Source organism: Leopardus geoffroyi, chromosome D2 (assembly GCF_018350155.1).
Source record: "Leopardus geoffroyi isolate Oge1 chromosome D2, O.geoffroyi_Oge1_pat1.0, whole genome shotgun sequence".
NCBI classification, from domain to species: domain Eukaryota; kingdom Metazoa; phylum Chordata; class Mammalia; order Carnivora; family Felidae; genus Leopardus; species Leopardus geoffroyi.
This window is the reverse complement of record NC_059334.1, coordinates 76,494,051-76,504,542: the sequence shown is the minus strand read 5'-3', so window position 1 is coordinate 76,504,542 and position 10,492 is coordinate 76,494,051.

Here is a 10,492-nt window from a genome sequence, read left to right as displayed (position 1 = left end):
TCTACCTATCCTCTCCTCTCTCCTCTCTCTCTCTCTCTCTCTCCTGTCATTCTAAGAAAATTTATCCTTAAAACCGTTCATGAAATAATTATGAAATATCTTTTTTTAAAGTTTACTTATTTATTTTGAGAGCCAGAGTGCGAGCATGTATGTGCTCCTAAGTGAGTGAGGGAGGGGCAGCGAGAGAGGGAGAGAGAGAATCCCGAGCAGGTTCTGAGTTGTCAGCACAGACCCTGACGTGAGGCTTGATCTCACGAACTATGAGATCATGACCTGAGTGGAAACCAAGCATCAGTCGCTTAACTGAGCCACCCAGGCGCCCCATGAAGTGTCATTTTATTTTTAAAGTATATATTTTCTGATATGTTGATCATTAGGGTGCAATGTAATGAACAAAAACTCAAAATGGAAGAGTTATCATAGTTTTAATATTTTTAAATCCTGAGGGTTTAAACATGTTTTTAGGATAATGATCTTTTTTGTCTGAAAGAACTTTATGATCCAATAATTTGTCAAAATTATCTCCAAAAGTGTTAATATAACTAGATACCTGTTGGGAGAAATTTCTTTTTTTTTTTTTAATTTTTTTTTTTTTCAACGTTTATTTATTTTTGGGACAGAGAGAGACAGAGCATGAACGAGGGAGGGGCAGAGAGAGAGGGAGACACAGAATCGGAAACAGGCTCCAGGCTCCGAGCCATCAGCCCAGAGCCCGACGCGGGGCTCGAACTCACGGACCGCGAGATCGTGACCTGGCTGAAGTCGGACACTCAACCGACTGCGCCACCCAGGCGCCCCTGGGAGAAATTTCTAAATGACACCAGCTGCTTCTATGTCAGAGGGTAGGCCCAAAGCCATCTCAGAACTTTCATTATTCAGGTAAGAATCTTTGGGTGGATTCTTTTGATTATGAAAATGTAGGGCAAGTAGGCCTTCACTGACCTGAGTGGAAAGTGGTAGAAAGCTTTTTAAAGAGTTGAGGAAGCCTGCCCCTACCCTTCATACCTCTTGCCACATAAATCTGGTTGCCAGGGAGAAAGAGTGGAAAAGTGTCCAACAGTCATGGAACCTTCTGGAGGCAAAATCTCCAGATCCCAGCCCTTTCTCTCTGAGATTCAAAGATCAGAAAAGCTGTTTGGGATAGATGTAAGGTCACTGACAGAAAGGAATACTGAAGCACACCCCGCCCAGCCCAAGGAAACTCTATGGGAGAAATCCAAAATGGAGACCAGGGGGTTAGGGTGTGAGGATGGGAGGCTGGAAGGGAGCCGAGTGAGGGTTCGTGGGAGGTCATACTTGGAGGCCACAGGTAAAAATTGGTTGACAGTATTTGGTTGTGTTCTGTTAAAGTTGACTTAGACTCTTGTTCAGGTGAAGGTTTCAGAAGAGTCTTGTTATGGTGACAAGTACCTCCTCAGCATCACACATAGAGGGGATGTAAAAGGTCAACGTGCCGCCCAGTGAAGGGCTTCTCAGGGCCCCTCCTGGTTTTGCCACTTGACTGATAACATGGATTTATAGACTCCACTCTTACCCCTACATCTTTTACACATCTTATTCCCCCTCTGAGCAGCCATATTGTTTACGCTAAGTAAACTGTTTACGTGCTTATACTAACAGGTATGTGAGTTTGCGATTCAATGAACTGGAAAGGTCCATATCCATTCCTCCTGGGCCTCGAGCCTGGGAGGAGTCTTCATGAAGATCACATGCTGGTTCTTGCACAGGGTAAGTCGAGGAGGAAGCTCTGGATCCAACTGCTGGGTGTATCGTTGTGATCCAAGAAATCTTTGAACTTGGAGCCTGGAGCAGCCTTAAGTGGAGGCCTTAGGGATCCAGGCCAGGTCTCTGCAAAAGGAGCAAGTGTCTATCCAACAAGGAAGGGCCCCCTTTCAACAGCAAACCTGAGGGTACCTCTGAGGCCCTAGCTGGTGAACAAATCACACCTCCTGTTCTCTCTGTCTCCCTGCACCTGTAGCAGGATTGACTCCCACTGACCTGAGTGAGTACACCCCTGAGGTCCTTGGACAACTCAGGGAGGAAGGAAGAAAACCCTGGTCTTTGGTCCTCAGACCTCCAGGTACCGGGGCTCAGATCCCCTCCTATGCCTCTTGACCCCGCAGGCCCCCAGTAGCAGTCCCTGGGACTCCCCAGTTAAAAAAAAAAAAAAAAAAGAAGACCCTAGACTTCCTGCTTCTAAGAGGATGCAGGCACTCAAGCAACTACTTGGAAAAATTAGAACTGACTCTTGTAGCCCCGAAGTGTTGGTTGAAGCAGATCAAACTAGTTACAAGGTCTCCTCTAAGTTGCCTCATTTCAAGACCCAAGAAAAGCAATACCTATTTCTTTCTCAGCCCACTGCCCTCTTCACGCACATGGCCCTGGGACTTGGATGAAGCTGGTACCACCCTCAAGTACTGCGTCTTCAGGAAATCATGTTGTTCAGACCTCTTCTCTTTCCCAGAGACTCTGCGGCAGGGATGGGCGTTCAGTAGCCGTGTGCTGAACCGTGTTTCTCTGCTTCCTCACTCTGGCCCAGTGCAGAGTACCCGGCACGAGGCAGACAACCCATGACCTAGTCAGTGAACTGTATCACCTGGTGCTAAGAGATGAGCAGTCAGTCAAATCTATGCTGCCAAACATTTTAACTGAGATAGGTCAAGGATGAGATGGGGAGTAATTAGAACCTTCCCACACTGCTGGCAGGAATGGAAGACGGTGCGGCCACTTTGGAAAATGGTCTGGCAGTTCCTCAGAAAGTTAAACATAGAGTTACCACGTGACCCAGCAATTCCACTCCTAGGTATGTTCTCCAGTGAAAGAAAAACATACGTCCACGCAAAAATTTGTACATGAGTGTTCATAGCAGCATAATTTGTATATAATCAGTCCATCAGCTGATGAATGGATAAATAAAATGTGGTCCATCCACACAATAGATATTTTTCAGCCATAAAAAGGAGTGAAGTACTAGGCACATGAAAAGATGCTCAATGTCGCTCCTTATCAGGGAAATACAAATCAAAACCACACCGAGATACCACCTCACACTGGTCAGAGTGGGTAAAATGAACAAATCAGGAGACTATAGATGCTGGAAGGATGTGGAGAAACAGGAACCCTCTTGCACTGTTGGTGGGAATGCAAACTGGTGCAGCCGCTCTGGAAAACAGTGTGGAGGTTTCTCAAAAAATTAAAAATAGATCTACCCTATGCCCCAGCAATAGCACTGCTAGGAATTTCCCCAAGGGATACAGGAGTGCTGATGCATCGGGGCACTTGTACCCCAATGTTTACAGCAGCACTTTCAACAATAGCCAAATTATGGAAAGAGCCTAAATGTCCATCAACTGATGAATGGATAAAAAAAAATTGTGGTTTATATACACAATGGAGTACTACGTGGCAATGAGAAAGAATGAAATATGGCCTTTTGTAGCAATGTGGATGGAACCAGAGAGTGTTATGCTCAGTGAAATAAGTCATACAGAGAAAGACAGATACCACGTGTTTTCACTCTTATGTGGATCCTGAGAAGCTTAACAGAAGACCAAGGGGGAGGGAAAGGGGAAAAAAAGTTAGAGAGGGAGACAGCCAAACCATAAGAGACTCTTAAAAACTGAGAACAAACTGAGGGTTGATGGGGGGGTGGGAGGGAGGGGAGGGTGGGTGATGAGTATTGAGGAGGGCACTTGTTGGGATGAGCACTGGGTGTTGTATGGAAACCAATTTGACAATAAATTTCATATTAAAAAAAAGGAGCGAAGTACTAACACATGCTGTAACAGGGATGAACCTTGGATACATTATGCTAAGTGAAAGAAGCCAGTCACACAAGACCACATATTATATAATTTACACGAAATGACTGGAATAGAGTCCAGCCTATAAAGACCAAAAGTACCTTACTGGTTGCCAGGGTCTGGGAGTATGGGGAGGGTTAGGAGGACTGGGGAATAAATGCTCATGAGTATGGGGTTTCCTCTTGGGATGATGAAAATGCTTTAAAGCTGACATGGTTTTGGGTGCACAGCTCTATGAATATACTAAAAAATGTTAAATCGTATACTTTAAATGGGCTAATTGTTTGGTATGTGAATTCTATCTCAAGGAGGATGAAATTAAAAACAAAAAACAGAGAATGAAACAGTGAGCAGTGGGAGAGAAAACGAAAAGGTTCAGATATAAAGAGAGGACACGTGGTGGTGGAGAGGCCATGTAAGCCAGAGTTCCATGTATACAGAAGCTGTGTCCCGGGGAGGGATTGAAGGACGACGTTGGGGATCAGAAGCCCTTCTAAAGCTAGATGATTTCACTGCTACCAATGCAGTTGCCACCACCTCTGAAGACTGGTCTACAACTTTCCAGAACCCTCTGCCTCACACAGCTATATGCTGACAGAAGCACCCAGAAGCACAGCCGTGTCTTCCAGGATGCAATACGTCAGCTCCAATACAGCCTTGAGAGTCAACTCCACTGTTCATATCGTTCCCACACTGCAGTGGTCATTCGAAACTAAGAAGTTTCAAGAATCTGTAGCTCATAAATTTAGGGCCACATTCCTGGAGCTTGTCCACTGTGAATTTCCACATGACTGATTCTTAACCCAGTCCTTTTTGCCGGAAGTTTGTCTACTATGCCCCACCCTTCCTGTGTCAGTGGAGGGCTGGTAGGAGGGCAGCCATGTGGATTATGCGCAGCTGAGCACAGACGCCTTCAAGTCTCCAGGTCAGGGGCCGGCCCTCACATCTGCTCTGTCTAGCTCAACATCCCACCGCCTAGGGGTGAATTTGCTTCCATTTTATTTATAGATGTAGAAAGGGGCATTCTTTTTACGTCTCAGTTTTGGAGTTGGACTGTCCTCCTCAAACACGACACCCTGCTGAGGGGCCCTGAAGGGTGACTGTCATGTTGGGCACCAACCGCCAGGAGCATTAACTGCCAGTCGGCTCTTACAGCCCTATTTCTATATTCTTTTGTGTTTCCCCACAGTGGTTCCAGCTCCTGGGAACCACGCTGCCTCCTGATCTCCCTTTGCTGAGGCCATTCTCCCTGAAGGCCCACCTCTGGAATGGCCAGTGGTTACCAACTTGAGCGCTCCCCTGATGGCATCACGTGCCCTGACTCTGATGTCCTAATCATCGGTAGGGAGAGAAGAGCAGGGCACTTCAGGAAGAGCTGGTGGTTTAGTTCAATGGCAGACCCTGGGCCCCCGGATCTCTGCCTTCCTTCAGCGCCTGCTCCTCTCGAGGCCTGGCCTGGGTATTTTCTAGGTTCCGGGGCTCAGAGATCTTGGCTGTAAACCCTGTTGCTTGAGGTCCTTTGGCGCAGGGGGATGGGGGTTGTCCCTGTTCCCTATTTCTTGCAACCATAAATTCCCTGCCCGGAATGCACTGTAGAGATGTCATCCACACTTGAACTGGGAGGTTACACAGGTGGAGAGGGAGGGAAGAAACTGGCATGGGGTGTAATGGCCCCTCCCCTGGACTCTGTTCAAATACCATCTTGAGATTGGAGACCAGAAGGACCAACATCGTGGACCCGTCCCTGCCCCTTTCCCCTTGGCATTGGGTGGTATGGAGGGAAGAATGCTGGGGACAGTGCGCCCGGTCACTGACCATCTCGAGTGAGTTGTTGTCCTCAGGACGGAATGTGTTACTCAAGTGGAGTCTGGCACTCTCACTGTCACCACTAACTAAGGGAAAAACTGAGGCTCAAAAAGGCGAGGAGCCTGCCGAATTCGCAGAGGTACTGAGTGAGGAAGCTGGGATTGGAACTCCCTCCCAGCCTATCTGACACCACTGCCCTCAACATGCCTGTGACCAGTGCAGGCCAGTAAGACAGCGGGAGTGACTGGGATGAGTTTGAGTTTTGTTTACACAGAGGGCCTGGAGGCATCCACTGACTTCTCTGGAATGGGTACCTTGAAGGCAGGCCAACTCTGAACTAGACTCAACAAGGTGCCTTTGGCGGTCTTTGAGTGACAGGATGAAAGCCTTGGTTGGTTTTGGGGGGGGGTGGGGGGGGAGCAGTGGATGAAAACGATGTCAGCAAGATGGAGGAAAGGGAGCAGGGAACCAAGTCCCCTCCCTTGGCCACCACTTCTGTTGACTTACTTCATCCCAAGTGGGCTACAGTGGGGTCAAAGGGCCCTGGGCCTCAGTCCTCACTCTCTCACTTCAAAGGAGAGGGAGGCACAGAAGGGACGGGGGACAGAATTAAGTATTTAACAGGGACACCTGCCTGGCTCAGTCAGTAGAGCATGTGACTCGTGATCTCAGGGTTGTGAGTTCAAGCCCCATGCTGGGTGTGGAGCCTACTTAAAATAAAAAAAAATTTTTTTTTAATAAATAAAAAGAATTAAGTATTTACAGCACAGTGGGACTTGGAACTTGCTAATTGGCAGCCCAAAGGCCAGATCTGGCCTGCAGATGGGTTTGTTGGGCCTGCTGGGTTTTAAAAAAACATTTAAAAATATTTTAAAATTGAGAGATTTCACATGAACAGATTTCTGGCCTTTCTTGAACATTGGAAAACCCTCATAGCACCAGACCCATGTTCCTACACAACTACTGGCTGGGGCTGAGCAGCAGCCTCTGTCTACCCCCCACACCCCCAACTGTGACAGCTGGCTCTGTCATTCCTCCACCTGGTGACCTCTGCGAGTATTTGAGATCACACCCCAAGGAGGGCATGTGCTGGAACAGATCTGATTTGGTGCTAAGGGAACCCTGGAACTTGACTTCTATTCATCTCGCCTGTGTATCCTGTAGGCGACTATGCATGTAAGCTTGGTGTACAGGACAAAGAGGGTATCAGAAACTTACACCCAGAAGTGACTGGGGTCTGGAAAGTGGAAGCCAGTGACCCAGTGAGAGCGTAAACTGTATTTCAGTCAGGGTTGTCCAGAGCAAATACAGTGTGTGTGTGCGTGTGTGTCTTAAAGAGATTTATTTTAAGGACTTGGCTCACACGACTGTGGGGCAGGCAGGCAGCCTGGAAACCCAGGCAGGAGCTGATGCTGCAGTTTGGAGGCAGAATTCTTCGTTTCCACAAAAACTGCTTTTGCTCTTAAAGCCTTCAACTGATTGTATGAGGCCCACCCCCATTACCATGGGTAATCGCCTTTAAGTCAACTGACTGTAGATATTAACCCCATCTACAAAACTCCTCCACAGTGACTCTTTGACTAGCATTTGATTAAGTATCTTGGTGCTATCAGCTAGCCTGGTTGACACCAAGGTAACCATCACACAGTGATAAGAGCAGGTGGAGGAAGGGGGTGCGGGAGACCTCCCTGTTCAGGAGTGGGGGGTGGGGAGGGGAGGAAGGGGAGTCCGGCAGAGGAGCATGGGGAGGTGTGGCTCCAATGACTGCGTGCAGCTCTGGGCCCGCAGGGTGGTGGGGGGCGGGGACAGGCGAATGCAGGGGGGAATGCAGTGTATGGGAGACCAGGTGGTGACTTTGGTTCGTTCAAGATGTTTCATAATAAAGAGGGTAAAACTGAGGAGCAAGGAGGAAAGGTTTCCTTCTGGTTTGTGCTTTTTGTAGGCCAAGGCGGAGGAAGGAGCCTGTGGTGAGAAAGAGAGATGAAGGGGAAGAAAACCAGGGAGAGACGGATGGTTGGATTCCTGATTGGACAACAGAAGAGCTCCTTCCTCAGTAACAGGGCGGTAGACAAAGCCCAGCCTTCACACGGGCAACCGAGGACATCAGGGCAAGCTCTGGCTACAGCAGGCAGGGGCAGGAAGAGGAGAGTTCTACCTGGAAAGCGTTTCCAACCCCCTCTCAACCTCCCTGCACCGCTTGAGGCCGGCTTCCATGCACCCAGAGCTCTGGCCCCGTTGTTCTGGGCTCCTGAGGTTGGGGAGGACCCGTCTACAGAACCTGTGGCTGCTTCCTCTCCCTTTCCCTGAAAGCAGGGTGGGAGCATCGCTGGCTTTCCCTGCTCCGGGTCCCTGCTCTCCCTGCCCAGAGCCCTCCCCTGTGATGGAAGCGGCTCCTTCTCATCTGCACTGGTTCCTAGTGGGCAGTGCTGGACAGCAGGCAGATTGAGTACCAGGAAAGCAAGACCACACTCAAGCGCGCGCCACGTGTGCACGCGCGCGCACACACACACACACAAACTGGGAGAACTTAATCTCCCATTTTTAAAAAAGCAACGGAGTATATAACGTGGCAAATTCAGATCATCCCTTTACGTTGGGGCTTGTTTTTATTTTGAATCACTTTTTTAAAAATTTGTTTTAATGTTTATTCATTTTTGAGAGAGGGAGAGAGACAGAGAACGAGTGGGGGAGGGGCAGAGAGAGAGGGAGACACAGAATCCAAAGCAGGCTCCAGGCTCCGAGCTGTCAGCACAGAGTCCGATGCGGGGCTCGAACCCACAGACCTTGAGACCATGACCTGAGCCCAAGTTGTGGACGCTTAACCGAGCCACCAGGGTGTCCCTATTTTGAGTCACTTATGGAGAGAGTCACCACAGTTTTTTCCAGCCTTAAGGCCTCCAAGGGCTTAATCGAGCCCTGCCCCTCACCCCTCTGCACTAACTTTTCAGAGCTCAGAGAATGTGATAGCACAGCCGAGAAACAGGGAGTGCTGGTCAGGAAGGGCAGGCCCAACACAAGGGGCGTGTGCGCCTGCTTTTTTGTGCCGCCTGGAAGTTCAAAACATGCTGGAACACGGAAAAGAAAGGTATTTGCCTGAGTGACTCAGATATGTTCCAGCATTTTCCCACAGGCTCCTGCATATCCCAAAATAACTGCGACTCTGGATCCTGTTCCTTGGCATATGATTACATTTGTATAATGTTACAGAACAGTGGGCAAAGTGGCCACACTCACACAGGAGCTGCAGGAATGCACAGCCCGAAGTGGAGATCCATGCTGCAGAGACAGAAATACAAGCATAGAGACCATGAGACTAAGAAGTATAGACTCACCAGAACCAACCAGGTCACCACGAGGGGCTCTGGTCAATGCCCACCTTTCATATGGGGAGAGAAAGGAAAGGAGAAAGGAAACTTGCCCACACTTGACACATCTGGGGACCCTACACTCTCATCAACTAATACTGATGCTTATTTTGAAATGTAAGCTTAGCCTTGGAATCATAAGCTCTTAAGTCAAAGGGACTTTCAGGGTCTCCGGGCCCATCAAGGGTGCCTCCGTGCCCAGGTCTGGACAACAATGTGGGAATTAGGAGGTTTCAAAATGGACTGCCTCAGGGGATTTACAGTCTTGCTCAGGAAACGGCTGGAGGCATTCAAACAGCTGGAAGACAACTGGGCCCTGGCAAACAGGCAGAAGGCACGCGGTTTGGAGGAAGGAAAGTCTGAGAAGGAAAGTTCTGTCCAAGTAGGGAAGGGTTCACAAAATGGCAGGCTCAAGGGTGCTCACGGGTGTCCAGCAAGATCTGGACAAGAGGCAAGGACAATCTCAAAGGTGGGAAGGGGCTGGAGGGGTGCAGACCCTGAGACGAGAGGAAATGGGGGGTGCTCTAGAAAGCTCTGGACACCAAACCCAGGTACCTGGGCTGCCAGCACTGAGGCTGCAAGTGGCTTTCGTTGCGGACGCCATTACTTGCTATTTCCAACTCATTTGCTTCATCCAGGCGACAAGAATAATTTCACAGTATTTTGACACAATAGATGTAATTTTAAATGCTCTGTCCTAGGAAGAGGTGAGAGGTTATTTTCAAATTTCTGTGGTCCTTAGATAGTCCTGCTCCTCTTGGCCACCACTGCCCACTTGGTGCTACAGAAGACGGCACACTGTAGTGAGACTAACGTGGCCTGTCTGCTGGGACTGGATTCAAATCCTGCCTCTGCTGCTGGCTCTGCGGGCAAGTCACTTCTGGTCTCCTCACCCACCGCGTGAGAATGTTGAGAATAGCCTACGGTTGTTACATGCCAGGAACAGCTTCCACTGCCTCACATGTCTGAATTCAATTTAATCATCCCCCACTCCCCCATTTTACAAGTGAGAAAGCAAGGAAGGAAAAGGCTATGTGACTTGCCCATTGTCCCACGACTGTTACAAGAAGCTGTAATTGAACCCAAGAGTTCTTTTATTTTTTTATGTTTATTCATTTTTGAAAGACAGAGAGAGACAGAGCACAAGCAGGAGTGGAGTGGAGAGAGAGGGGGACACAGAATCTGAAGCAGGCTCCAGGCTCAGCACGGAGCCCGACGCGGGGCTCGAACTCACGAACCATGAGATCGTGACCTGAGCCGGAGTCGGCTCCTCAACCAACTGAGCCACCCAGGCGCCCCGAACCCAAGAGTTCTGATTCAAGCCTGTGTTCTGAAAATGATGTTCTCTAAAGGGCACTTGGATGGGTGCATAAGCAGAAACCCCCTGACACCAAACAGATACTTAGTGGGTATCTGTCCCCTGACTCCTACAGAGGCCAAGACAGTTATGTTGGCAAGAACCCTGCAGCCGGCTCTGCAGGGCCTGTTGCCTCCATCCAGGACCCAGGGACGACCAAC